Below are 26,818 nucleotides of genomic sequence, written 5' to 3' on the forward strand. Positions count from 1 at the left end.
TGTTTTACTATTTAACTTGGGTTGTCAGTTTAAAGACAATATTAAGTCTGTGATTCTTTTGCTGATGACAGTGACACTTCCCTGATCACTTGCTAATTTTTTTTAAGAATATAAGTTTACTGTTCTCCTGAACTGTTCTGTATTGTATTGTTTTGTTTCCTTGGTTGCTCTCACATGAGTGGCTTTGCTTTCTCCCTGGTAGAAAGTGACATTTCTTGTTTTTTCCATGTACTGAAGAAGTGGAGGACAGGAAAATGCGTAGGTTTTAGCCTGGTGTTAAAAAACAGTAAGTGAAGAAATTGTACCTTGCACAGATAGGTGTCACTTTCATGGGGGCAAGATAATATTTTATCTTGAGAGAGGGTTGTAGGAGGTTGCACAGTTAAGGAGGTATGTGGCTTTTGGTGGTTTTCTTCTGGGTAACTACTTCAACAATTGTAACCATACCAGTATCTGACCTCCTCTTGCCAGATTCAGGTTAAGATATCACCTGTCATTCTGAAGAAAATAACTTTTAAATAAATAACAACTTGTATGGTTATAAATTGATTTAATGAGATCATAATTGGCCTTCAAAGATAGAAATGTGATTTATATAGATTTTACCAAACTATAACTTTGTCCTGACTTAAACTGAAGTTTTGTCATTGGATGGAATTACTTTAGAGCTCACATTAAAGTGTCCTTATCCATTTGAATGTTTCAGAGGAATTTCCACATACCTACTGCTGATGTGTTTAGAACTTTTCAGAATAGTAAAATTTAAACTATTTTTTTGAACTAAAAATGGTTTCCTGGTTTCTGGTAGCACTTTGTATTAGATGAGAAAGCATGAAAAATTGATTTGCAAAATCTTTGTGTGGATAAATAAACAATGGAGAGATGAAATCAGATGGAAGTGTGTAAGAGTAAATGAAGAACAGCTGACATCAGCACAGCTGCTATGTACAGATGGAATATTCCTGGGTGATTTCAGGATTACAATGAAATTGAAGCTTAGTTGGATACTGGAACAGCACAGGAACTGGACTTACAAGCAGCTAGCTAACGTAGGAGCTCTCCCTTAACAGGCAGTAGACTTGACAGAAAATCACTTGAAGCAGTTAAGTCTTTTTTCCCCCTATAGGTAATGATAGAAAAGTCTGGACTCATAGATTGATAGCTTGTGTGGTTAGGTTCTCTGGTGTATAATAGAGTATAAGTGCTGAATTGAACCTTTATTATGCCTCAGGCACTAGTTGTGTTTATCACATAGTGGTGTCTGAAACCTGAGTTGATGCTGCAGCTTTTTTTAAGGGGAAGAAAGCAGGGACAAGTTAGAAGGGCTTATGGACTTGTACATTTATTCTTCTGTAGCTTTTAAAGACCTTTTATATCTGCAACACTTGGAGCTGCTTGAAATTAGGAACAGGTCAAAAAATTGAGAAGAACATAGGACTAAGGATATTCAAAGAAATAACTTACATTAGTTTCTTTCCTAATAAATTAAGAGTGGTGATAAAAACAAGAATATGCTATTCATCAAAAGCCAGTATCTGTTCCCTTGTATTACTGCTAAATTTTATCATAAATTTTTAGCTATTCCCTATGCTTGCATCTGTTCTGGAGATTTCTCCCATTTATCCCTTTTCAATGAGTACACTAATCTTTGATACTTCCTTTTTAACTAGCTCGGAACTGTTGGGTTTTTTAATTAAGCAGCTTGAGAACAATGAACAGTAATGCTACATTTGTTCAGAGAATAAAAACTTCTCTTCCCATGTCAGTCTTCACATCATTCTCCAAAAAGATATGCTACTTGGAAGACCTGACTGTATCTCCTGTGCTAGCAGTCAAACCAGTGCTTCCAGTGGCAGTACTGAAGCTACAGGGCATTTTGCTTGTCTCTTCAGGCAACATTAACACCCAAATTCCTGCTTGTAGTTGAACTCAAGTTACTGTTTCAGATTAATTTTCTGCCTCCTTCAAAGACTTTAAAAACTGTAATTCTGATGACAGTGTAATAATGATACAAAGGCTATCTGTGCTCCTTGCTTATTCTGTACAAATTTGCCAGTTCAGCATTTTTTCTCCAGGCTTTAGCACCACATATGAATGGATGAGATAAGTCTCGGATCCTCACTTGCCATTGCTCTTAAGCAGTGAATGGTTTGTATTGCCACATTTTGTCACCCTGAACTGCCATCTGTTTTGTGTCCCTCCTAAAGCGCCTGCTGTTTCAAAATCTGGCCTGCTTTTTTGAATCGGAGTATATTTTTCCTAAAGAAATTCTCCTTTCTGCTGTTCTGTAAACACCAAAGTACATGCAAGATGTTATGGGCTTGACTAGCTGTTCCTGTTTGGTTCTTAGTACAGAATACAGAATTAGATTGGAGATGTTTGAGAACCACATTGTGTAATCCTTTGGTTTAGTGAAAAATCTCATCAGTTTGATTGACCTGTAACATTCACTTATTCTCAACTTGTTACTTTTTGGAACTTTGTTTTTATGTGGACTTCACTGGAATAAATCATGTAGTAACTGGCTCTCTGTGAGGCAGGTATTCTTGTTGCCTGAAAGATTTTTTTACTGCACTACCTAAAAAAAATACTATAGAACTGCTAAAGCCCTATATTTATTCCCCCTTCTTTGCTCCTGTGTTTGCTCATTAATTTCTGACACAATTAAGAGGTTTATTTACTCCTTCCACAATTTGGAGAATCCATGCAGGTTAGATAAGCCTGGAAAATAAATTGTTTTTAATGTGATCCATTATTTAATTTACAAAGTACATTAATATCAATAAAGCCTCACCCTGTATCAAAATGTAGGAATTTACCTTTCAACCTAAAATTACAGTGACTGTAATGTGATGTAAATGCTGTTTCCACCTACTCCCTCAAACCTAAACTTCAGCTTAGTCTGTATAAAATGCAGGATGTAATTATTTTCTCCTTTTTCTCTCTATGCCAAGAAGGAGACTTTGCTTATGACATGAGACCATTGGATGGTGTTTCAGTACAAACATAACTAATTTGTTTTATAAGGCAAGGGATTTTATTTACACCCCAAATGAATGTCAATTCCTCATTTGCACCTAAAGTTAAAGATTGTTCCCTCAAAATTCTGTCTTAAGCATAGTCTGTCATTCAAGGATTTTGCTATGGCAGAGAAATCCCCCTAAGCTAGAATTTTGGGACCTGTAGTATAAAGTATGGTGTAATATGTGATACAATATCTCTTCTTAACATGACAAAAACAATTACCTTCAGAGACTGGGGACTGTACTCTGTTGGGGTTTTTTCCTCCCAGTTTGAGGTGGTTTAGAAAGGAATAATTTGTACCTGTGAATGGTGTGAAGCTTTGTTAGTGAAGACCATCATTTTTTAATAAGCCCTCTGCCCTTGTTGCCTAGTTGCTGTCTTAGCACACTGACCTTTTTTTGGCTGTGTTTGTAATAGTGTCTTCTTCATCTGAAGACAATAGAAAGATTTTTTTTTTTTGTTAAATATTTGAATGTTTATATGTTGTTTTTTTTTACTGTGCTGTTAGTGACAGCTTCACCTGTGAGTTTGTTAGCCTTTTGCTAAATGAAAACATTCTTACAGATATGGGAACGAGGTATGTATTTTTAGTGTTTTTTTTATAAACATTGTGATCTTGTATATAGAAGTGGTCAATTAAATACAGATATCTTATTAAAGAACTGCTTCATGGCACTAGGCATTTGTACTGACCTTTAAAATGAAAGCTAAACCCCAAAGAAGCTCAAACTAAAGCAGCTAACATGACTGCTTTCAAAAAAACACACTAAGATAATGAGTTCTCTGAGTATTCTGGGGAAGCAATTCCAGTGGTCATAAGGAGGTTGGGTTAAAGATGCAGATGATTACTTTTAAAGTGAGGTCACTTAGTGAGAGAGGATATTGTTTTCTTCAGCTCCAAACCCATTACTTTTTGGTATCTTTTTAAGCGCTTAGTAAATTAAAAAAATGAATTTGTGTCAACTCCAAGCTCCTGCAGCTTGTAAAAATAAATTGGAGTGCTGGATCTATTTTGTCTGTGGAAATGGGATTATATGTCTGTATATAAACAGATCCATAGCTATGTCTATTTCTATAGCTAGAGCAAGTTGGTGTGGAATATAATTTTTGTAAACAGCTTTGGGAATTCAGAATTTATATTTCTTCCATTTGATTTTAAAGACTATCAAACCCAACCTCTAATAATTAAGTACTACGGGCTTTAAAATAACTTTCCCCCAGCTTTTCAAAGCAGTGTTATTATACTGCAATTATCTAGTTTTTGATGATTCAGCACTAATGTATAATCAAAGGGTTTTGTCCCTACAAGGAGCAGTGATCACCCTCTGCAGCAGTGGTGTCTCTCTGTCACTACATAGGGCTATCAAAGCTTTTTTTGCCATCTTTTGTTACTCCTATGTGCTGATTTTTTGACTCGACCTGAATGCTCTTGACCAGTAAGGGCGGTAAGGTTTAAATGCTGAGCACAGACTGATTAAAAAGGCATTAAGTCAGTTAATTCTTTCATTTTTAAATAAAGTATTAATGTGGTTTTGGTGGTCACTGATGTGCATTACAAGTTAAAGAGCTAGCTTATGTAAGCAGTGTGAATTTCTAAACTATTTGAAGTTTTTGGTGGTTTTAGTCCTCAGTCTTAAACTGGAGTTCACAGAAATTAGGTTGCTTGATTTGCTTGCTCATGGTAGCTGTTGTAGTATTGAAAAACAGGTCTGTTACTAACTTGTTTAAAGAGGAAGGTTTTAAATGAGTTTGTGTAAGCCTTGCTCTGTAAATGTGGTTTTTAGAAGGGATTTTCCTGTTTTATAAAACAACGCTAGATTTACTAGGCAAGAGGTGGCTTTGCCACTCCTGTGGCTTAGTACCTGAGTGCTAGTTCAGTGAAACTTGAAATAAAGTGGGCTAGGGCTTAAGGAAGGTGGGAGTCATGTCTGCTAGATGGTACTGAAATAACATGACCTACAACCTAATTTTTCCATGCTTTCTGAACTTCAGATATGGTGGACTTGAAGTATTTCTCAGTTACAACCATAATGGTGTATAAGATTAAGACCAAAAGTCCCACTGGAGGAGAAAATACATTTAAATCCTTATGCTTTAGAAGTAGTTTCAAATGCTGAAGAGCATGAACTAAAGATTTCTGTTTTTAGAAGGTGCTTTTTAGTTCTGAGGCCATCTGTAAAAAGATTTTCATAAAAAGATCTTACATTCATCTAAGAATTCAAGAGGATTCATTAATACCACTCTTAATTTCATGGAATTGTAGAACATTCCAAGTAGGAAGTGACCCACAAGGATCATTGAGTGCTCTGTGGGGAAGACATAAACGAATTCTGTATGGCTTTAACAGAGGACCTGCTACTGCAGGGCAGCCTCCTTGAGAGGTGTCTGCTGAATTTCTTGGAAATGTTGTGGTGCTCATAGATAGACAGACGCTATCCAACACTGTTACCAACTTGTGGCATCTTAACCTCTTAGGACTCATTTTGATTTATGCTGTTGTGAGTTGATGTACCCTTGAAGGACATGCTGGCATTCCTGGTTGATATAGTCACCTGTTGTATGCCTTGCAGATTATGGGGTACCTTCTGACTCTAAACATGTGCTTAATTAGCATTGCTGTTGCTTGGAAGGATGGCAGTGCATAGGACAGCGCTTTTCCCCCAGATGCTCTGTTGAGCAGTCCTGCTGGTTCTGTTCTAACATCTCACCTGGAGATCTGGGGCATATTAACAGGTTTTGGATTATACTAAACCTATTTGTTACAGCATGTTAGAATAGATGTTGTGGTTGGGGTGTGTGTGTGTAGGGAGAAGACACAGACTTCAGGAGAGGCCGAGTTCCTGGGAACTCTTAACAATTGTGTAAGACTTTGTACAATAAACACAAGTACTCCAGGTTTATCTTGGCACCCTCTCCAGCTGTGTATCTTTTGTGTGAAAGGCCATTAGTCATGTTTCTGGATGCCAGAATAAGATAGAGAAGTTTATTGCTTGCAGATGGTGCTTCACATGCAGAAATAAATGATTTCTGCTCATGCAGTTGCATGACAATGTTACACAGCTTGGTTGTAACTTTTGAATTGTGCTAACACACATCTGAGTTCTTGGGTTTGACCAGTCCTTTTCCTAATGGTTATTTTGATGTTATGTAGACCAACTAAAAGTTCTTAACAGGTTAGTTGTTACAACAAAGGAATCACAATTTACTGAATAAATCTACTGCTGTCTTGCTGATGGCCTTTAAAGTAGGATTGAAAGTGTAAGTCAGTATAGGAAATGGCCTCTGAGCCATAAAGATTTTTTTCCTTCCATCATACATATACTTTGGACCAAGTACCGTACTCATGATTTTACATGAGAGGAGAGTCTGCACAAAGAGTAATTAAAATAATGTTGATGTAACAGACTCTTGGTGGTCAGTCATTTCCTCTGTAATCTGAGTGCTGAAATCTCAGCAGTTTGACAGTTTTAAAGTTTGTGTTTCTCTGATATCATCATCACAGAAATTGACAACATTCTCTTTTTTCAGTAATATTTCCCTCTGAGGATTTTAGGCTGTGCATAACTACTGCATCTATCTAAAGATAATTTCATGAAAGGCCTCTTCTCATGCCTTCCTGTTATCATGGTGATACTCAAGTTTCAGCATAATTGGATGTGTCAGGACTTAGCAATAATTTTGGTCCAACTTGTTATTTTGATAATGGCATTAAACTTGTACAAATGTGATGCTATCACATTCAAATTCTAAAGGTATCCTAGTCTATCAGTATGTGAGTAGTTCTCCATTGACACTGATGGTGGGAGCTTTGTTTCCATTCTCTTTTACTGTTATATTGAAATATAATGTAGGTTTATTATAGGATTTAAAAACCCATGACTGTAAATCTGAGTAAGCGTATATAATGTACTTAAAAGCTTCTCTCTGTCTTGTATCACTTCCTTCTGACTTTCCTGGAAAAAGATTCAAACATTCAAAGATGTAGTCTCTAGAATATCTTACATTTAAACCCAGAGACAGAATTGAAGTATAGTCCGTTATCCACAGAGACTTTAGGTCTGTTTGATGCCAGGTAATGCCATTATATACATACTACATATGTATTGTTTTATAAAAGTATTTAACCTGAAGAAGCTATTATTCTGCTTGGAATGTGTTTTTGTTAATGAGCAGTGCATGTTAAGTAGACATTGTAGGGCTGGAGAGGTAGGGAGTTGTCCTTTCTCTTCAAACTTACTCTTTCTAATTCTGATTCTTGCTGATAGCCAAAATTTTAGGAGCATTGCCCTGGAAGTTTTTTTCCTTTTTAAAAGGGTAGTAATATTCTTCTGTTTTGGTAGCCCACTTCCACTTGGTGGGTAGGACATTGTTCTTGTCACTTCTTCCTCCCTCTGCCCTAGCTGTTTTATTGTTGACTTTGCAAGCAAACTGAAACTTCCTCTCTGACATTTAATATAGAAAGGAGATTCTCTGTCCTAGGACCTTCCCAAACTATGCTAAGAGGTCGATGTTTTTGCAAAAGCAGCTTAAATCTCTTATCCTCTAGTGTGAGGATTCCTGTGCTTATGTCTGTGTTGAGCTTTAGGCTGCAAACAGTGATACTACAGCTTCTCTGGTAATAGTACAGGTAGGAAATTAATAATCATGAGGGAAAGATCAAACCAAAAAATAAAGCAGTTAGTTAGGGATGTCTGGTATAACCTAAGCATATGGCTGTGTGGGTGGCCATAGACTTTTTGGAGCTCCATGTTTAGAAAACCTGCTTAACTAATATTTGGATGTTTCTCTAGCTAGTAGAGCATTCAGTTCCAGACACTTGGTAATCAGAATTTTTGTAGTCATGCCCACTGCTCCAAATTCCTGTCATTCATCTGTCTATTTTAATGTGTCTCTTGTGGAGTAGTTGTAAAATTACCCACTGTTTTGACCTGACAAATGGGAATATGTGAGCTCCTCCTGCTGCTGTTCAGCTGGTGTATGGCTGCTTAGACCATTGAAGTGAGATGATGCTTCTGCATGGAAGAATGGGGCATGTAAAACTATATGCTGGCTTGCTATATGTTTGACCTTTGTTGTACATTATGTCATTGAGATCAAATAGTTTGGAAATAGTGAGGTTTTGATTCAAATAAAACATGTCCTTTTCAGAGAAAATGGAAGAAGGATCTGAAAGAGCTATCACCCTATGTACTGGTGAAGGAGAGCACAGGTTTACTGGAGAAGGCAATATGTAGGAGGCAGTGGAAGGAGACAGCTTTTTACTCCTAACATAAAAACCCAGCCCTGCTTCCTCTTTGTCTGTTCCTCTTCCATTTTCTAATTAATTCTTTTTCTTCTGACTAACTCTCTTTTTCTGTATGTGAACAGATTTGCATTTTGCAGCTACTGTAACCACTAGGTAAGAAGTGATGAGTTCTCTCACCTTCTAAGCATAAAATGGTGTTTCATGAATTCCAGATGATGTCTGCAGTTCTAGTTCTGCCTTGCTGAGCTGCTGTCTAATTAAAACTTCAGCTTTCCTCTCATCTCCTATAAACCCAAACCTCCCATCTTTTTTAATCTCTTTACAGTTCAGATTTCTTAAATGCTAGTGGTGAATGAGTTTTTGTCATCCAGTGATTTGGATAATATATCATACGTTTTAAAAAACCTGTTCAGTGTTAGTTAGGTGTGTAATTCTGTGAATTGTCTACCAAAAGAGTTGAAAGTCATTTATTTGCTGATAGACAGTGCTATGCAAATACTGCATAGTAGATCATCCAGTTGCTTAGCAATAACATTAACAGTCATGAGTGTTTATAAAGCAAATATAATACGATATGGTCAACAAGGTATGTGGTGCTTTTTGTATTACTTAAGTGTCCTGATAACTGTTGGAAAACGTTTATTAGGATTACACATGAGCCAGCACCTCACACTTAAGAGCAACAACTTGAATGAGTAAACCTGATAAATTATATGCCTGTGTTTTTTAATGTAAACCCCCACAAACTGAAACAAGTGGTGAACATGATGGTTTTCCAAATACACTAGCTTTGAACTTTGAAATGTTATTTTCATGGCTTTGATAAATACTCTTGTAATGGCTTTGGATGTTCAGGCTGGAAATACTAAGGGTGATAGGTTATGTGCTTAAAAGGCTTGTCTCCATGTGCACAGCAAAGCCCCGAGGCACAGCAGTGGGTGGGGGAACCCGGTAACCTTGTCAGAGAAATGAGCCCCCTGACCTGGCTCCTGCCAGGGCTGTCACTGGAGATTATCAGCCCTTGGGGACCTGGGTGGCAGACACTTGAGTTAACAGAGGCCAGCTTGCAGACTGGAAGGGAGTAGATGCAGGTAAGAACCCAGCTCAGAATGGGATGTTTGGGGAAGGGAAAAGGTTGAGGAAAGGAGGGATCGGTGACTTTGTGGGGAATGAATCATGGGTAAAATAGAGGAGCAAAGGTAGCTGCTTGTGTGTAAGCAGGTGGCTGCTCAGGATGTTTGTGAGGCCATGCCCTGGCCTCATCAGTGCAGTCTCATTAAACTCTAATTGCTTGATTGTGTAAGGGGCTCAATACTGTGTGTGTGCCTATAGGGGGTCTCAGTGCCAGCAGCTCGAGTCTGACCATAGGTCTCAAGGGCCCACGTGGTGGGGGCAGGTGAGGGGGTGTGCGTGGGGTGTTGATGACTGAGGACAATGAAGCAGGAGAGGAGACTTGGCAGTGGCCATGAAGTCCAGAAAAAAACCTGTGTGCATCTGTGTGATACAGTGCAGGAGCTGGGAGCGCAGGGCAAGTGCTGCAGAGCACGGGGTGTGGCTGAGACCCCCGTTAGTGTGTGTATGTGTGCATGAAGTAACGGGAGGCTCTGGGGGCCAGCTGCTGGGTGGAGAGGCTCCAAGGCCACATCCCAGAGGGCTCTGTAATGAGTGTATGTTTGTGAGGGGGTCTCAGTACCAGCACCTGGGGTGGGCCAGGGTGCCTGGTGTGCCCTGTGCTGCTAGCTGGGCAGACCCGGCTGCTGGGCAAACTGTGAGCGAGCCCAAGGGCAGTCACAGGGCCGGTTACTCTCTGGGTGCGTGTGCACGTGTGTGTGCTGTCTCCTAATGGACTTTCACCCCAGTAACAAGCAGCGGGAAGAGGATGTTGGTGCCGACTCTATTTACCCAAGTGCTGAGTTTGCAGTGACCTGTGTTGCCAGACGTGTGTGTGCTGTGCACGTGTTTTGTGTGTGCCTGTGCGGAACTGTGCTCAGCTTCACTACCAGGCCAGACCTTGGTGTGGGGAGCTGGGGCTGTGGCGCCTCTGTTGGGCTGCTGGATTCAGCAGCTGCTACTCAAGGGCTGTGGGTCTGACAAAAGGTGCCAAGGCTCTTGGAGAAATCTCTCCTTATCAAAACTCAAAATGATCATCTGAGATAACTGGAATCAGTATTTCCTGAAGTAAGTTTTCAAATGTACTGTGCTGGTGAAACACGTAAGAGAAATTGTAGTATAATGGGAAATAATTTCAATGTAAAGACTCACAGATGCGGGGCCTTACAGAAAGTCAGAAGTCTGAGCGTACACCTTTTATAACTAATTTAGAACATATATACAATTTAGAATATAAAATCTGGTTTAAAATACAGCTTATAAGTGTGTCATATGGTGTTGGGCAGCATTGTTCCCCTGCTAGATCTCTACTTTTTAGACTGTTAATGAAATCTTTTTGGTAGTACATTGTCATTTATTTATTACTGTTGCACTTTGTTTTGAGACAGCTTAGGCAAATTCAGATCTGACCTTGAACTCTTTTCTATGGGTCCTAGATCTGACCTTGAAAACTTTTCTATGCATGTGTACCCTAAAGCAAAATCCATACAACCAGCACATATTTAAGTGTCTCCCTTTTCTGGGATAGTTCTCTATTTTGATTTAGCAGAGGTTGCAAATCGTATTAACTCTACAATAAGTTTCTCTGGAATGATTTAAGAAACTTCATCTGAAGGAAAGCCATCATTCATAAAACCCTCTAGATATTTAAGCTGTTACTTAGTAATATAAAACAACTTATGAAAGTTGACAAGTTTTAAAAAAATTCTTTGGTGAATTCTCTCAGCCACCTATTTGGCTGGAGGAAATAGCTCTCAGTAAAAAAAAAAACAAAAAACAACTCAACAATCTTGATACAGAAAACCAGGAAAAGTGAAAAGCTCCTTGAAGCAATCCTGAGAATAAATGTTTGATGCTGTTGTGCTCTGTGAAGCTTCAGATTCTGTGCTGCAAGGCTCTTTCAAAATGTCACGGGCACTGTGTAAATAGGTTGATAGTATATTCAGCCATATTCTTGTACCCTGATACACCTGTCCCCTTTTTGTTTATTTTGTTCTTAAAATGAGCTCAGACCTCTGAAGAAGCTCACATTAGACATTTGGCATCATTCTAATGTCTCATCTATTTTAAAGCAACTGATGTAGGGGGAAAATGAGGAATGGTTTGCTTCATACAAAGTATATACTGGTAAAAAATCAGCATGGCTTGTGCTGTTTGGGGAATGGTATGTAGCCCAGTGGCTGAAGACTGATGTAACACAGTAAAAAGAGAGTTAAAGGTCTCTGATATCTTAATGTGGAGTAAGTTAATGCAATATATAAAAGCTGAGGGGGTTACTGAATCTGGAAAGAATGAGTGAGTTCATTCAAAATATGTAGGTTGGAATGCCTGCATCATGAAAATGGAAGGAAGAGTCCTCTGCTGAACTTAAAATAATTTGGACGAGTTTTTGAAAACTAGAAGTGCCTTATCTTTATCTGTTTGTTTGGCTTTTTTACTTACTAATTTCAGCAGAGGAATATTTTGGAAAGAACATGTTATGCAAACCAAGTTTCTAAGGAGTCTGTAGGCAAAACAGAGTTCAAGACCTGATATGCAAAATGATTCGTGTTCTACTGCAATTAATTATTGTGGGTATGTGTATTATCAATTATCTAGTGTAAAGGATTATATTTGTCCTTGAACAGATCCTTGTGTGAGAATTTAGAAAGACTGACACTCAGCCTTGTGTGACACCATTGTATTGGAAACAAGATTTTGCAGTTAAGATGACCTGTGGTGTTCTGGCTCTTGCTGTTAAATATGGGTCAGATCTTTGAGAGCTGTGGGAAGGTCTGAGTTCTGGACAACAGTGAACTGATGAAATAATTGTGGTACCTGATTTTGGTTTTTGTTTGTTTGCTGAGGATTATAATGGGCACATTTTCTTTCAGCCTTTGTGCATTCTTCCATTATGGGTCCACAGTGCTTTTGTTTTGTTTCCTGGCTCACTTAGCAGGTGGCTTCCTGAGAAGTCACTGGCAACTGAATACTGTGGCTCTGTTATAGGATTAAAACTTTGATTCAGAAGTCATTAGCTTCATCCTCTTTGACCACTAAGTACTGAAATAAATGTTTTCCATATTATGTTCTGTGAGCTTCTACAAGATACAGCTTGACTTCTAACGTGTGTTAGTATTTAATCATAATTAAAAAAGGGTAGGTCACTTACCTGAATACTTAGATAAGGACTTTTTTCTTGTCTATGTAGTGTCTGCTTTCTGATTAGTCACTTTAAAATGCAAAACACTGGGGTATGGGAACAAATGTCTGCAGTGATTCTGGATTCATGATAATATTTTCCCTTCTACTTGTTAACATAGTTGCATGTCTATTCCTGCCTTCACTGATCTTATAAAGCTGTTGGTTCTTTCCTATTCTTGTTTGCCAAAAAGTCTTAGGCTAAATTAGTTGATGAAAATGTCTCTATTTTGCTGATGCTGAGTCAGAAGTGTTTATTTAAAGATGATGAATTTAGTAATCATCAAACCCTGTTTAAATCATCAGGAATGCTAATTATAGATCATCCAACCTATATTTCTGAAATCCTTAATGACTTGAAGTCCAAATCCTCCTTGCTTAAGTTAGTAATAAATGCATTGGTTTCAGTTGGAAATAGGTGACTGTAGTTCACAAAAGATAAAACTAGTAATTATGAAGATGAAAACATAGAACTTCTTTCCCATGACATGGAGGGGAGAGAAGCTGAATTCTCTTTTTCCATGTCATTTAGGGTAAGAAAGGAATAAAAATATTTTGACATTTTTCAAGCTGTATATATATATATTATTTTTAATTTTTTTTTTGTTTATGATGCTTTCCTGTGTTGTGGTATATTTTCAATATTTATTCTGCCTGATTGGTAAGCTTTTTCTTAATTTTTGTGGCTTTTGTTAGCATTTTTATTAATATTACTAATTACTAATATTTGAGGATCATACTGTTGATTATGGCTAGTTTGGGAGTCAATCCAAGGAAGAAAACAAGTCTTCCATTAAGCCTTTACGATTTATTTAACACTTTATTCCAGTAGGTATTTATAGTGGTAGTATGCTTTAATAGGTAGGGGAACGTTTTCATGGAAAGCTAATTCTGGGACAAAGCTATTTTAGAAAAGATTGAAAGAGCTGTCTTCTGTGCACAGACAAGGGGACAGTTATTGATGTAAAGTTTTTGTCTAAATTGTTATCATATCATTTTTGTCCATTACATGTGATGAGGAAATATCCAGATTGTTGTGCCTGTCCTTTTTTCAATCTGGAAATTCCATTTTCTTAGTGATTGTGCAATGTAATGGCATTGCAATGGTTCTGCAGGCTGTTGTGAAGCAGAGCTGTTTTACTGAATGTAGACATCTCTTTACATTTTCAGGGACCAAAATACCATTGTTTCTGGTTTTGCCTTTAAAATGGATGGAAATCTGGGTACTTCCTAGTAAGAATCTGTGATGAAAAGAAAGAATATGAAATATTTTAATATCTGACTAATTTAGATGAAGGATCTGTCCATGATTGTGCCTTATTTGCTTTCAGAAACTGATGACCAGTTCTAGGGAAAAGTTTTGTTCAGTTAAAATTGGCTGAAAAATGATTCAGTGCAGCTTCCTAATAGGGCATCGTTTGAAATTAGTGGACCCTTACACATTATGCTAACTGGTGTTAAATAAAATAATTCCAGAGCAGGCAGGTACAATTACTCTTACTGAAGTTACTCTTAGAGTGTCTGAATTCAAGGTGTTTATGAGTGTTATTTAATCAAATTTTAAATAAAAATAGTGAGTCTATTCTAGGCTCTACTGGTAAAAAACAAGGCATTCAATAGTCTTAATTTTCCAAAGTGGAATGTTAAAAAAAAACCAAAAAAAAAAAACAAAAAACAAACCCATGTTTTACTGCAGACAAGACGACAAGATGGATATGTTCTAGGGGCTGAGAGAATTATTGCTGCTTGACTTTATTTTTTCAGTATATGACAGTGGCTTCAAGAGAAATGGTACAGAATGCATGTAAGATCAAATAATGCTAAGTTTGCAAAATATGTAATTCCGACAAATATGGGAAATTCTATGCTGTTAATGGAGGCAGATTTAATATGGCATTATTGCTGATGGAAGGGAGACTTAATTGCCATGGATAACATTACATGCTTTGTTAAAACTCTCCTTTCTGCACTAGCCTTCTCCTTCAAGTTTAGTTTTACATGGATGCATATAAAGGTAAGACTGCCTTAAGATGCTTCAGGTTTCTGAAAGCTTTGGGGAAGAAATAACTGTGACTCCCCTGAAAAGAATGTTTTATCAGAGGTTTTCTTTAAATTCTACCCAAGATTCAGAGATCAAATATACACATGTTTTCTGATACCAAGTGTGAGCTTCTCATTTAGTGTTGGGAAGAAAATAAGATTTTTATCTTGGTGATGGGAAAAACCCAAGTCCCAGCACCTATTATCTAATTCTCTTCAGTGAGTTCCTGTTGTGTCAAATTACCCATGGTTTGTTACTTTTTTTCTTTTTTTTTTTCTGTGACCTGAATATCTCAAAACTTTGTGACAGCAGGGGATTGTCACCTCATTAAACTTTTGTATGGCTTTGGAGCCAGGACAGTCAGTGTTTGAGAACAAATGAGTCTGAGCATCAGAAGAATGTTTTGTGCCTGTGTAGAGTCCCAGCTCATAACTGCCAAGTTTAGGCAACTGCTTATCTTTGGGCTATTCTTAACCTCAGCAAACATGTATTGCAAACATTTCCAGCATGTCTAACCTTGCTGTTAGACCTCAGTCTAGAGTACAACTTCTGGGAAAAAAAAAAAAAAAGGAAAATTCCATCATAACTTTGTGACCATCAAGTTTTTGGAACATTTTAACTATTGGAAGCTATAGTATAGAAAGGTGTGTTTAGTGTTGGCAGTGAGTGAAGAAAAAAAGTAACTGGTCATAAGAGACTTCAAAACCACTTAATATTGTACTTCTGTAACACAGATGTTTTGAGAATAATGTTAAATGGGATGATGTAAGGCTAAGATACATCTCCAGTTCACTTACAGTCTTCATGTAAACCTGCTTGCTTTTTTTTCCTCTTGTAGTAATAGCAGTGTTGATTTCTACATCTCTGATGTTTCTGTTCTCCTTTTCTGCTGTGTTTTGCTTTTGACTTGTGATTGTATGGAGCTGTGCCCACTGAGTTACTAATTAAATCTATGTCTTTGAACTTTAACAAACTGCTAATAGTGGTTTAATTCAGGCAGCATTCATCTAAACACTTGGACTGAAACAGTGGTTCAGAGTGATAAATTAGAAAGCAGTCCCAAGCTACACAGGTGATGAGCTTTATGAAGGTGGTCATTCGAGTATTACGGAACAGCACCAAAGCATATAAAACTTGTACAGATTCATAGGCGTGTTTTTAACTTAAGACTAAAGTAGCTAATTCTTGCCTGTGTTTTAAGTTTTTTTTTTTTTTGTGATATTATGTATATGTATGTATTACAGATGTGGCATTTTTTAAATGAATTCTATTTGGCATGAATGTTTTGGATCAGTCTCTGGGGTTATTTTTTAGATAGCATCTCTCTTGTCAATTTGGATACGGCCTTCTTTCAGTGCTGTCTGCAGCCTGGATCATGATATCATACCTAATTACAACATAACTGTTTGTGACCGTTGTTTTTAAATATGTAATTGGATCTAATTAGCACAATCTAGTGATACAGTTGTTGTGTTGAATTCTTCAGGTTTCAGGGTGCTTCGGAGCTAGGACCTAGTCTTATTTACATTTGCAAGGCAGAGAGCAGGGCTTCATCTGGGACAGTACTACAAAAGCTGTTGCCTTCTGTGTGATGTATTTGGTGGTGTTTTCACTGTCATTTCTCCCTTTGATACCCCTCCTGCCCCAGTTCAAATGCAATTTAGGCATTTATGAAAAGGTTTCGTGTACTGAGTTTCTTGCTGTCTTTGCCTGTTGCCTTGATCACCTTTGCCAGTAGAAGTCTGAGGGTATGAGACCTTCCTCCTTAAAAGCATCCATGAGGGAGGAGAGTTGTATTTTATTTTTCAGGCCAATGTGGTCTCTTACCTTAAACTGTCACAAGAAAATAAATGTGACATACTAAATGTTACTGCTTGTAGAGAGCTGAGATTCTGGTTTGCTCTCCAGCTAGGAGTGCAGAAACCAAATAGCTGAAGTAATTTTTCAAACACAGCTTAATATAAGGCATGTTCTGATGAGTTGCCTGCTGTACTTTTGTAACTCTACTTTTGATGAGCCATACAGTTTCTCCTGGTTCTCATATCCTAGAGCTGTAATATTTTGGAAATTGATTATTGGTTCTTTGGATACTCTACTCTTTTCCTTTCTGCTGTTCCAGAAAATAACTTGTGCTGTTTTAGTTGAGGGTGGGAGGATCATAAATGTGTGTCTTTGTTGGTCTGAATTTCAAGGTCCATATGAAGTTTGCACCAGTTCTGTTCACAGCTCTTCAGCATTCCTAAAGCTGGGTCTTTTGGATGGCACCTTCCAACTTGTGGTGGTCTGTCAGGGTAGTGGTGCTCATGAGCTTTGGGTTCTGTCTATTCTTGTACCATTGCTTCAGAAGGCAGCCTCACAAACAGGAGGTTGAACTAGATGGAAGCCAAAGGACTCTTCCAGTCTAATTGGTTTATTCCTGTTACTTTGTGGTTGGTAATACCTGTATTATACTTAACTAAGTGGTTTTGAAGTCTTATATTTTACCTACTTGTTTTCAGTGTTTTTTTCATTTTATTGGACTTGCCGTGTTATTATTTGTTCACATATGTTGAAGGCAGAAACTTTCAATTCTTGGACTTGTAAAACCTATAGCAGTAGACATTTGGTTAAATAAGAATTGTCCATCAGTATTCTTCCCTATGCATCCTGGCAAAGGTCCATTTGCAGAGATTTTTCTCATAAAGAAAACTCACTGCCTGCTTCACTTTTTTGTGAAGTAAAGAGTTAAAAGAACTTGATACTTCAAGAAAGCTATGATGATTCAGTGAAATAATTGAATAAAACATTGCTTTGATAATTTAAAAGTATACATTTGGGTTTGATCAGATAACTTGTGGAGTCTACGTGCTGTATTGAAACTACCATAGTAGACAAAACTCCAGGTTGGCACAGTAACAAAAGATTCAGAGTCTTGTATCAAATCCTGTTATGACAGTTGATTCAATACTAAATTTGGAAGAGTAGGTTGCACAAAGTACCTGTTTTTCATTGAGTTCACAATATTGCAGGCACATCTTTTTCTGTGAAATACTATGTTCTAGTGCAGGTTTAGGTAAGTCAGGGAGAAGGTGAAGTGGAGGAGTGCAAAAAGAAATCAAGGCTTGATCCCTTTTTTTGCTGTTTCTTCAGTCACTTGAGTTTCTGAACATATGGATCTTCATGTGAGTTGGAGTGATTGATTGAGGTGAATCCAGATTTTCTTTTTATGTTGTTTTGTCTTACAAGCTTTCACACTGCTGGGCTAAGAAAACTAACAATAGTTTCCATTAATGCTTGACCTGGCAATGTGTATGTTCTGCCTGTTCAGAGGGAAGGCCAGTGTTACTAACCAAACAGTGCTGACATCACTTTTATACTAGTGATGCTTTTGGCAGTTGAAGAACAAGTCTGTGCCATGTTGGCTGATGCTCTGTTAAAACAAACAAACAGTAAAAAAACAAGGAAGGAAAAAACCAAACAACAATACCTTCAAGTGTTTTGTGTGTTCATAAAAAGGAAAAACACTAGGCTGCATGTTCACCAACACTGAAAATGGTTGCACAGGGAAGTACACTCTCTTTAAGCTTCACATTTTTCATAAAGAAATGCTAAAAAAACCCCATAAAACCCGATTTGTAAATGTATTCTAGCAGTAAAAAGTCTTGAAAATGAAGACTCTAAAGTCTGTGTTTCTGAAATAAAGCCTCACTTGTGTGTGCTGTGTACATACCCACATTTGTGTGTATTTTCTTAAGCTAGGTTCAGCAAGGGCTTGTTTCTTGTGGTATCCCTGGGAACAGTGGCAGGATTTGAGTGCACAGCATCTCACTGATTTAGTATTTGCTTGCAGGTAACCACCAACTACCAAAGTTGGACTGGGTTGGAGGTGAGAGTGCAATGACCCTTTGGCTGCTTCTGCTAAAACAACCCTTTGGATTGTTTTTATTTCCTGTCAAATGCTGTGAGGCTGGCCCAAAGGATGAGTCCCTTCTCAATAAAGCTGCCATGCTGTGGGCATGCATTTTTTGTGGACTGGCTAATGACCTCCTAGCAATAGAAAGGACTAAATTTTGGGGAGTTTTCAGGAAAACATAAGAGGGAGTCTGGTAATCCAATTGATAAAAGGATTGCTTCAGTCTGAGAAATGACAATGGCTTTACAGTGGGGGAAAAGAGAAGGTTTCTTAAATATAATGTCAATTCAGTGTTTGGAAAGGAAAACAAAAAACCACATCTCTTATACGTTATGCCACCATAAATTGAAATTGTCATTTTTCCCCTTTCTCATGAAGTGTAGATTTTCTGGTGTGACACCAGTATCTTGCTACCCTTGCCTGTGGCTTTTTTTGCTGATGAGAGGACTGAGGGGAGGGGACTGTGTTACTTTAGCTTGATTTGAATTGGCAAGCCTGGTATACTGCAGCCTGTCTGCTGTGGCGTTCTGCAGGTTACTCTCCCAAGAAAAACCATGGTGTGCTCAGTCTGATTCAGATCACTGTCTCTTTTTGCCTCCATTCACTAGCAGGGTCCAGCAATCAAAGTTGTGCTGGCTCCCTGTATGTGCAGCACCAGGGAGATTTTTCTGGGCTTCTCCTGCGTGCACACAGCCTGAAATATTTGATTAGAGGGAAAAACCAACAGAGGTTTTGGCTCCAAGGTCTTTTTAGACCTGAAAGTGTAGAGAGTGTCTATGGCCAGTAGATGCCCTGGGGAAGAGGCTGGTAGTGGTAGTGGGGTTGTTACAGTGTCCTGGAGGCACCTGCTTCTCAGGGCAGTCAGAGATGAGTTGCTGGTGGGAACATGTCTCAGTGTAAAGGCTCCCTCTCTCAGAATTTTGGTAGGACTCTGTCCCTGTGAGTTTTCCGCCGGCACTCTCTCTATGTAGTGGGACTATAGTAACAGAAGGAGATGTATAAGCGGCATGTGGCCCAGGCCTAGGGTGATGCACAGTAACTGGGAATAGATGTGCCCAGCAAGCCGTGGTTTCCCATATCGGGCTGTGCTCCACCGACATCCACAAAACTGCCTTTCACTGTCTGTCGGGTTTTGTCTGCTCTGATGCTCTTATTTATATACCCAGTCTCTGTGTAAAGCCGAGATATTCCTGTGCCAGCGCGCTTAGCCGTTATCGCTGTGGGTGAAGGCCAGATAGCTGAGTCGTTGTGCCTCCGTTCTCAGGCTGTTTTCCGGGAGATAAAGCCGTTTTCTGTAGGGAGGAAGGAGGGGGAGCCTGGACCTCTGCGTGCAGTTCTGTGTGCGTGTCTCACGGTTTATGTGTGTAGTTATTTATCTGCAGCAGGTGCGCCGTGGCGCCGAGCGCGGCTCGGGGCCCGCACGGGGAGGGTCCCTGGGCCGGGCCCTGTGGCGGCGGCGCCCGGGCCCGCAGCGCTCTCTGGCGGCCGTAGCGGGGCGGTGTCGCCTTCCGGGCGGCCGTGCGGGCTCCGCCCGCGGCTCGGCGGCTCCGGGAGGGATGGGATGGGATGTTTCCCTCCCCAGCCGCGTCCTGTGCAGGGTGGGCGGGAGGGCCGCCCCGCAGGACACGATGGAGCGAGGCGGCGATAGCGCGGGTGCGGTGGCGTGTCCCGCTCGCAGCGGCGGCGCGAGCGCGGCGCGGCCGGCAGGTGGCGCGGCTGAGCCACCGCCGTCTCCTCTCCATCCCTGCCCAGCGCCGGGGCGGCCGCGGTGTCCTGAAATAACCGATCTGTGTCCAGCTAATTCCCGAAATAACCGATCCCAGCGGCGCGGGCACCTGCGGGGAGCAGCCTCTGCTGCTGCTCCGGGCTGTGTCCAGCTCATTCCTGAAATAACCGATCCCGGCGGCGCGGGCACCCGCGGGAAGCAGCCTCTGCTGCTCCGCATTGTGCCGAGTTAATGTGCACAGGGGAAAGGACTCCAGCGTGTGAGTCGGAAGGGAAGCTGAATCCACAACTGGCCACACTAGCGGTAGTTAAGATGAGTGGGGAGTGGGTCCGGCGAGGGACAGTGATGCCCCATGAGAATGCAGATCCTGTTTGTACATGACAGTTGTGAAATGAACTCAGTAAGTTAGGCAGAGCTTTGTACTGACCTTAAATATGGGTTTCTTGGGAGGACAGGGTTGATGGAAGTAGTTAATAGCATTAAGGTTGCTTTTTGCACATGGTGACTATTCCACTTTCTTCCAGACTGATTCTGCAGAGGCTGGTCTGGTATTTCCTATTTAAATTTCACCTCGATTCAGTTTTTAACTTAAAAGTTGTTCAGAGCTAGACTTCTGGGGCAAAGTTGTCAGTAGAGGCTTGCCTGACCTGTGTGTCTGACCAGAGAAGCATCTGCCTCTCCAAGCCCATGGACCCCAAAAGGAGGGAAGCATCGAGGGAAAGAAAGGCAATAAAAGCTTTAAAGCTGCCAGGGTAGGGTGGTGTCCAGCTGAGTCTGCAGTGTCAGCAATGTGGTGTATTGGAATAAATTTTGCTCAGGCAGGATATTCTCAAGGTATCCCTTATTGCAGTGGTTGAATAACTCCCAAATAGGATGAAGCTTGTGAGAAAAATAATGAATGCTCTAGAGCTGTATTTACACTTTACAGCTTTCTTGTTTGAGTTCCCAGTAATAAACAAAGGAGGCTTTTCTGTCGTAGTAGAAAAGCTATTATCTGACTGTTACAGATAATTCCACATATAAAGAGCTCTCTGGGGGCAAGGTTGGTGCTGATAACATTGAGCAATTCTGCACTGAGAGTGCAGAATTTCTGGTTATGCAAGCATTATGCATTTTTAATTCCTATTTTTGGGCACAATGTGCTGTATGGGAAGCTTAAGAATCTGTGTGACTTCTTTGCTTCTTTACTTTTCTCCAAGCATTACATTATGCACGTGGTCACAGGATGGCTTCTTGTCATTTTGGGGGATTTTGTTTGGTTTGTGGGGTTTTTTTGTGGTTTTTTTTTTTTTTTTAAAGCTGCATTTGTATTTTAGATGCATACTTGCAGTGCTGATATTAGTGGCAGCTCCATCTTGCTCTAAGTTGATGCAAAAGAGAAGTGTTTGTTGAAAAAATGGATTATTTTTCTTTTATGCTTGTTGTATGGAAACTAGTGTTTTGTAGGCAGTTGAATTATTATATAACAGGGGCTTTGAGGAAAAAACTAGGCACCTAACTGGTGAAGGGAGTTTCAAATCAGTCTGAGTAACCACTTGCTTTAAAAACAAAATCTAGAAAACCTTTTAATCCTACTAAAAACTTTATTTTATAGACAGGTGGCAATTTGAGACTGAAAACTGTCTCATTTTTCTCTTAATTCAGGGTGAAAAGAAAATAATTGGGATAAATGCTAAAACAGCAATAAGATGATAATGTTCCAGTTTCTTAAGGTACCTTCTGCTGTATAATTGAGCAAAGGTTCAAATCTTAAAAAAACCAATTATTTTCATCTTCAATGGGAATTGCTAGATACTGAGCACTCTTTTTGAGTTGTTTATAAAGGTAAAAATATCTGAAGCTGAAATTATTTTAAGGTTAGTCTGTGCAGCTTAAGATAATACATAATGATTTCTCTTTAGAGGTTTTTTTTTTTTTTTTCAATCAATCTTGTTATCTCTGGCTTTCCTAAAGGTGCCGGATTGACCTTTTTGTGTGGCCGTAGATCTCAGCTTTCCTTACAGTATGGTGTGTTAGAATTCTCTGTGTTCTCTACTGAGACATCTGCAGCTCAGATTAATTCTGTATGCTTGGTATCCATTGCCTTCACCTTCTACCCATCTTCTTATGCTTCCTTCATGCTTGGAACTTTGTTGCCAACTGTGTCCTCTGGGAATAGGGGAAAGGAGAACACCGGGAAGGTTTACTATGTGCCAGGTTGGTAAACCGAAGGGAAAAGTACCTGAAAGAATAGAGAAAAGAATACAGAAGAGGTGGGAACAGAAATGGATGGGCTCAGAAGCCAGCACAAAGCACAGGAACACAAAAGGTGCTACTAAAATCCTTTCCAGTAAGGGTCTCAGTTTCAGTAGCTTTGTAAAGTCATAGTATCTGTGGCTGCTGTGCACAGTAGATTTTAGCTACCAGAATTCTTTTATAATTTTGGGGGTTTTGTGTGCTTGTGCTTTGTTTTATGAGCTTTCCTTTTGGCTTATGCTGGCCACTGAAAAGTCTGCTTTATAGGAGGGAAGGATATTTATAGATGCTAATCTTAGTTCAGGATGTTCATTCTGCTGTTTCTGTGATTAGTGGAGAAAAGGCAGTGACCCTGGGTGCTATCCTCTAGACACCTAACCTTGTCTGTGCTAAAGTGGGCTTTAGAAACACCACTTGATATCCAATATGTGAATTACTTCTTCTAAGTTTGCGAGCAGACCTTTTTTTAACTGTGCACTTACCTTGCAGGGTGCCTTTGAATGGTCCACACAGTTACACATGAAAATGACTCTAATAATACTTTTGAATAAAATAATTAGATAATGTTGTATCTGTGTCAATACTTCTCTCTTCCTAGGCACAAGTGATTCAGTCACTTCTTGAGTGACCCTGAAATAACAGGTTTAATGTTAATTGTACTTGCTACTGTGTGTCTCTTAATATGATAACTTTGATTATAACTGAGGTTTTTTTTTCTTTTTTTCTGCTGTCATTTCTGCCTGCCTGCTTATCTTCATTGGAATGTGGTTCTTCAATTGTTCTGATAAACTTCTGACACAGGTAAATACCAGTCTGTTTGTATCTGTATTTACTGAGTATGCCTTTTGCTTAGCAGTGTGCAATGAATCTTGAATCAGATATGCCACACTGCTGTAGACTGGGAAAGGGTAATGCTACTGCCATGATGTGCATCTTTAGAAAAGATAATTAGCCAGGAATATTTCTTTCCTTATCTGGTCTTCCTTATTCCTCCCTCACTTTTAACAACAGTAAAATAGATATCCAGATAGAAAATGACAAAATTTCGTATTTGCTTTCTGGTGGTAGTATATCCTGCCTGGTGTTTCCTGGGAGACCTTATGCTCGTAATGGAGTTGGCGTCTGTGTAAGGAGGGGAAAGCAGCCTAGAAAGAGAAATGTTTATACAGTCTCACTCTTCCCACTCTGCCAATCACTCATTTCTGCCTTCATTTTTTATATTGTTCACATGGAGTAGCAGGTGGCAATTTTTGGTTTTCCTTCAGATCCAATGAAAAGGAGGAGGCAAAAACATGTGGGCAGGATGAAGTAGGCGAACCTTTCATGGCAGTTAGTTGTAGTCCATTGTGAAATACAATAGTGGAATATGTGTAATGGAGTGAGAGTAAAGGAATGTTATTCAACTTGTCTTGTTAGCTGCATTCGTGCCTTTTATTAAAACACGTAAAGTTGAGCCTTTATCAATGGAAGGCCTGTAGCCTTGAATGCTGAGCAGGTTTACTTACATCTTTGGACTTAGCTCAGTATGTATGTACTGATAAGGATCACTGCAAAGATTTAATGGGATATTGAACTGTTCACCAAAGGGGAAAGTAATAAACTTTGGTTTGGGTTTTTTTTCCCTCCCCCCAACTGCCTTGGAAACAAAACTCCTCATTCTTTTAACTTGATAAATTGATATTCAGAAGCCAGAAGTACAGAGAGTTTTTGGAATACATTTAGAACCCATCGTCCTTGCCACTTCTGGTGCATTTTTCAGTGAACAATATGAAGTGTTAGCCATTATTAACTACAACTGAAATGCACATAGGTCAATAAACTGGCATTGCATCCATCCATCTGTCCTGCCCACTCAAAATGGCTGTGCTCTGAAGAGGAGTGAAAACAGCAGCATATTGTTCAGAGCTCACACGGGAATGCTGCTCTCCTAAAAATCCTCACACGTGAAATGACTGAATCAGTTGTGATTGTGGAAAGATGGATGTAGGCTGGGTTTTTGCTTTGGATAGTGCTTAACCAACCTGCACTGAAGGGCAGCTGCTGGTGCATGGCTGAGCTGCAGTGCCCCTGGCAGGACATCCTGCGTGCTGGAGGTGCTTTGGTGGCTCCAAAAGGCAGGACAGCACAGTTCAGGGCTGGATGTGTCATTTTGGAAGGAGCTACCCTAGCATTGTCACCTTAGCCCTTTCCAGAGGGGGAAGATGAGCCATGTAGGGGTCTTGGCTAATATAACTGTTTTACTTCTGGTACTTTAGGTTAAAGCATTTCTCTACTACACTGTATTTGGAGCATGAACTAAAGAGAGAGTTGTCACAGGCTGGATGGTTTTGCTCATGTATGTGGAAAAGGGAGCTTGAGAGTCTGAAACTGTTAAATTTTTTTTCTCTTTTTCTTCCTCTTTTCTAAAAGTTGTCATCATAAGACAGTGATCCTGTGTCACTGGTTTATCAGTGGAAGTGCTGTTCTGCAAAGAGAAACTGCAGGGCTGTGGTAGCTGCTTGCTGTCGATTTAATTTCAAAATTCTTCCCCTCCTAGATTTTTTTTTTCCCTTGAAAAGTATGGTGTTTCCAGAAATGCTCTTTCTGTTTTTCAGATGTTACATTAAATGTACCAAAAAAAAAAAAAAAAACCCATCTGCTGTTACCTTTCTTTTGGGTATTTTTAGCCAATAATTTCTTTGTCCTCTTCACTCCCTCATGTAGTTCCTGACCCTTTTCTCTTTAATGCTTTGCTCTCCCAACTGTTTTGCTTGCCCTGATTACTTTTTTCCCCTCTTTCTTCCCTGCTTCCACCTGCCTTTTTATTTTGAATCTTTGCTTCTTATTGTTACAGCTCTCTTTACGTTACTGACATGTTTCTCTAGTTTCCAAATCTGTAGTTTAATGGTTTTCCTGTGGTTCTGTTATTTAATATTTAATTCCATTATAAATACATTTTTTAGTCTTAATTGTAGTGTATATAAAAATAATCTTTCTTCCTCTGAGATGCGGTGATACTCTTCCAAGTGCTTATTTTGGTCTCCCAAGTATCCTTCACAGCTTTTTGCTCACCTGATTACAGCAATTCAGTTCAAGAAAACCACTGATAATTACCGGCTATAGAACTGACATCCCACTTTCTGGCTTGAGGGGCATTTCAGCGCATCTGAAATGTTGTCGCATGCTGTGCTTCTGACTGATAAGGGGAGAAGTGAGAATATTGTCAGAAGGTCTCTGAAGAAAATGCGTTGTCAGAAGCAGCTAATTTCAGAATTGCTGGCTGTTGTTACATAGCCAGATAAGAAAATTGAAGGTGATGACTTTCAGTCTTTTCTGAAATAAACATTGGCAAAGGCAGTCGGTTTAGAAGTGTACAAAATAGACGCAGCATAAAAGTAAATTGTTCATAATAAAAATAATGAAGTATTGGACTAGTGCTGTCTTCCAATGCTTGCTAAAGGAGCTATTGCTTAATGTTAGGGTGTTGTTGACACTTGAACTAATGTAGCTTAATCATTCCTGGTGGGCCACTGATGGGATTCATGACAGAAAAAGACCTGTGTGGTATCAGTGTCTCAAAGTGGCAAGGATTTAGTTTGCCACCTTTGGTGTTACTTCATTGATGCTGTTTTCCTGTCAAATCTCTTTTAAGCATTTCAGTAGGTTTCACAGCATGATGGAAGTAATTTGTACAAGAACAGGTAACACACAGAGCACTTGTCAGACTGTTTCAGTTTCAGCAGCAAGCTACCCCTTTCTTTCTTCTGCATGCACAGCACTTGCCTTGTGCTGCTCATGAGAGGTCCTGGGGTGGTCCAGGAGCCAAATGCTTGGGCCTGGTGGAGTCACCTTGGGAACTGATGTGTTAATGGAGGGTTTTATTCTGGTTTAAACATCAGAGAATCACTTTTTACCTAGATCTTGCCTTGCAGAATTTCTGGCCTAATTGAAGGAAGAGAGGGAGGATAACAAAGTGTTTTTCCTTCCATGGGAAAGTACTTGGCATGGCAGAGAGAACCCCAGTCCATCTGGTCTCTGCAGCTTGCTTAAAACAGTGAGGGTCATGTTAAAACTGCTGTGCCCACGATACCAAAAGGGCTTGGTTACTCCTGTATGAATTGGTGCTTTTGTAGTGTCTCAGAGGTGATGTTCTGCTTGCCTCCTTTTGTAATCAGGCTGACTTGTTAAAAATAAGACAGTAGCCTTATGGCTCCCAAAACTTACTGGGCCTGAACTGCTGCTTGAGTGCAAGCTGCTCTCTGAAACCTGAAATAAAGAAAGAATTTTTAACTCTACAGCTGTCTTCTCCCAGATTTTCCTATCTTGATAATGGTTAGAACTACATTATTCTAAATCTTTGATTTACTCCTTTAATATGGATGTCAC

General features: G+C 39.5%; 1 protein-coding gene across 3 annotated transcripts in view; it reads left to right on the forward strand.

Moving 5' to 3' along the window:
- TSC22D1 (TSC22 domain family member 1) overlaps nt 1-26,818 on the forward strand; it is a 90,591-nt gene that overhangs the window by 41,731 nt on the left and 22,042 nt on the right. The window contains exon 1 of one of the 3 annotated variants that reach the window (XM_066545019.1): nt 23,199-23,254. The exons of the other annotated variants lie outside the window; for them this stretch is intronic. The gene's annotated coding sequence lies outside the window, so the exon portion shown is untranslated. Of the gene's footprint in view, nt 1-23,198; nt 23,255-26,818 lie in introns of those variants that run through there. 3 annotated transcript variants of the gene reach the window in all.

The sequence above is a fragment of the Molothrus aeneus genome, chromosome 2 (genome assembly GCF_037042795.1).
Source record: "Molothrus aeneus isolate 106 chromosome 2, BPBGC_Maene_1.0, whole genome shotgun sequence".
Classification (NCBI taxonomy): Eukaryota; Metazoa; Chordata; class Aves; order Passeriformes; family Icteridae; genus Molothrus; species Molothrus aeneus.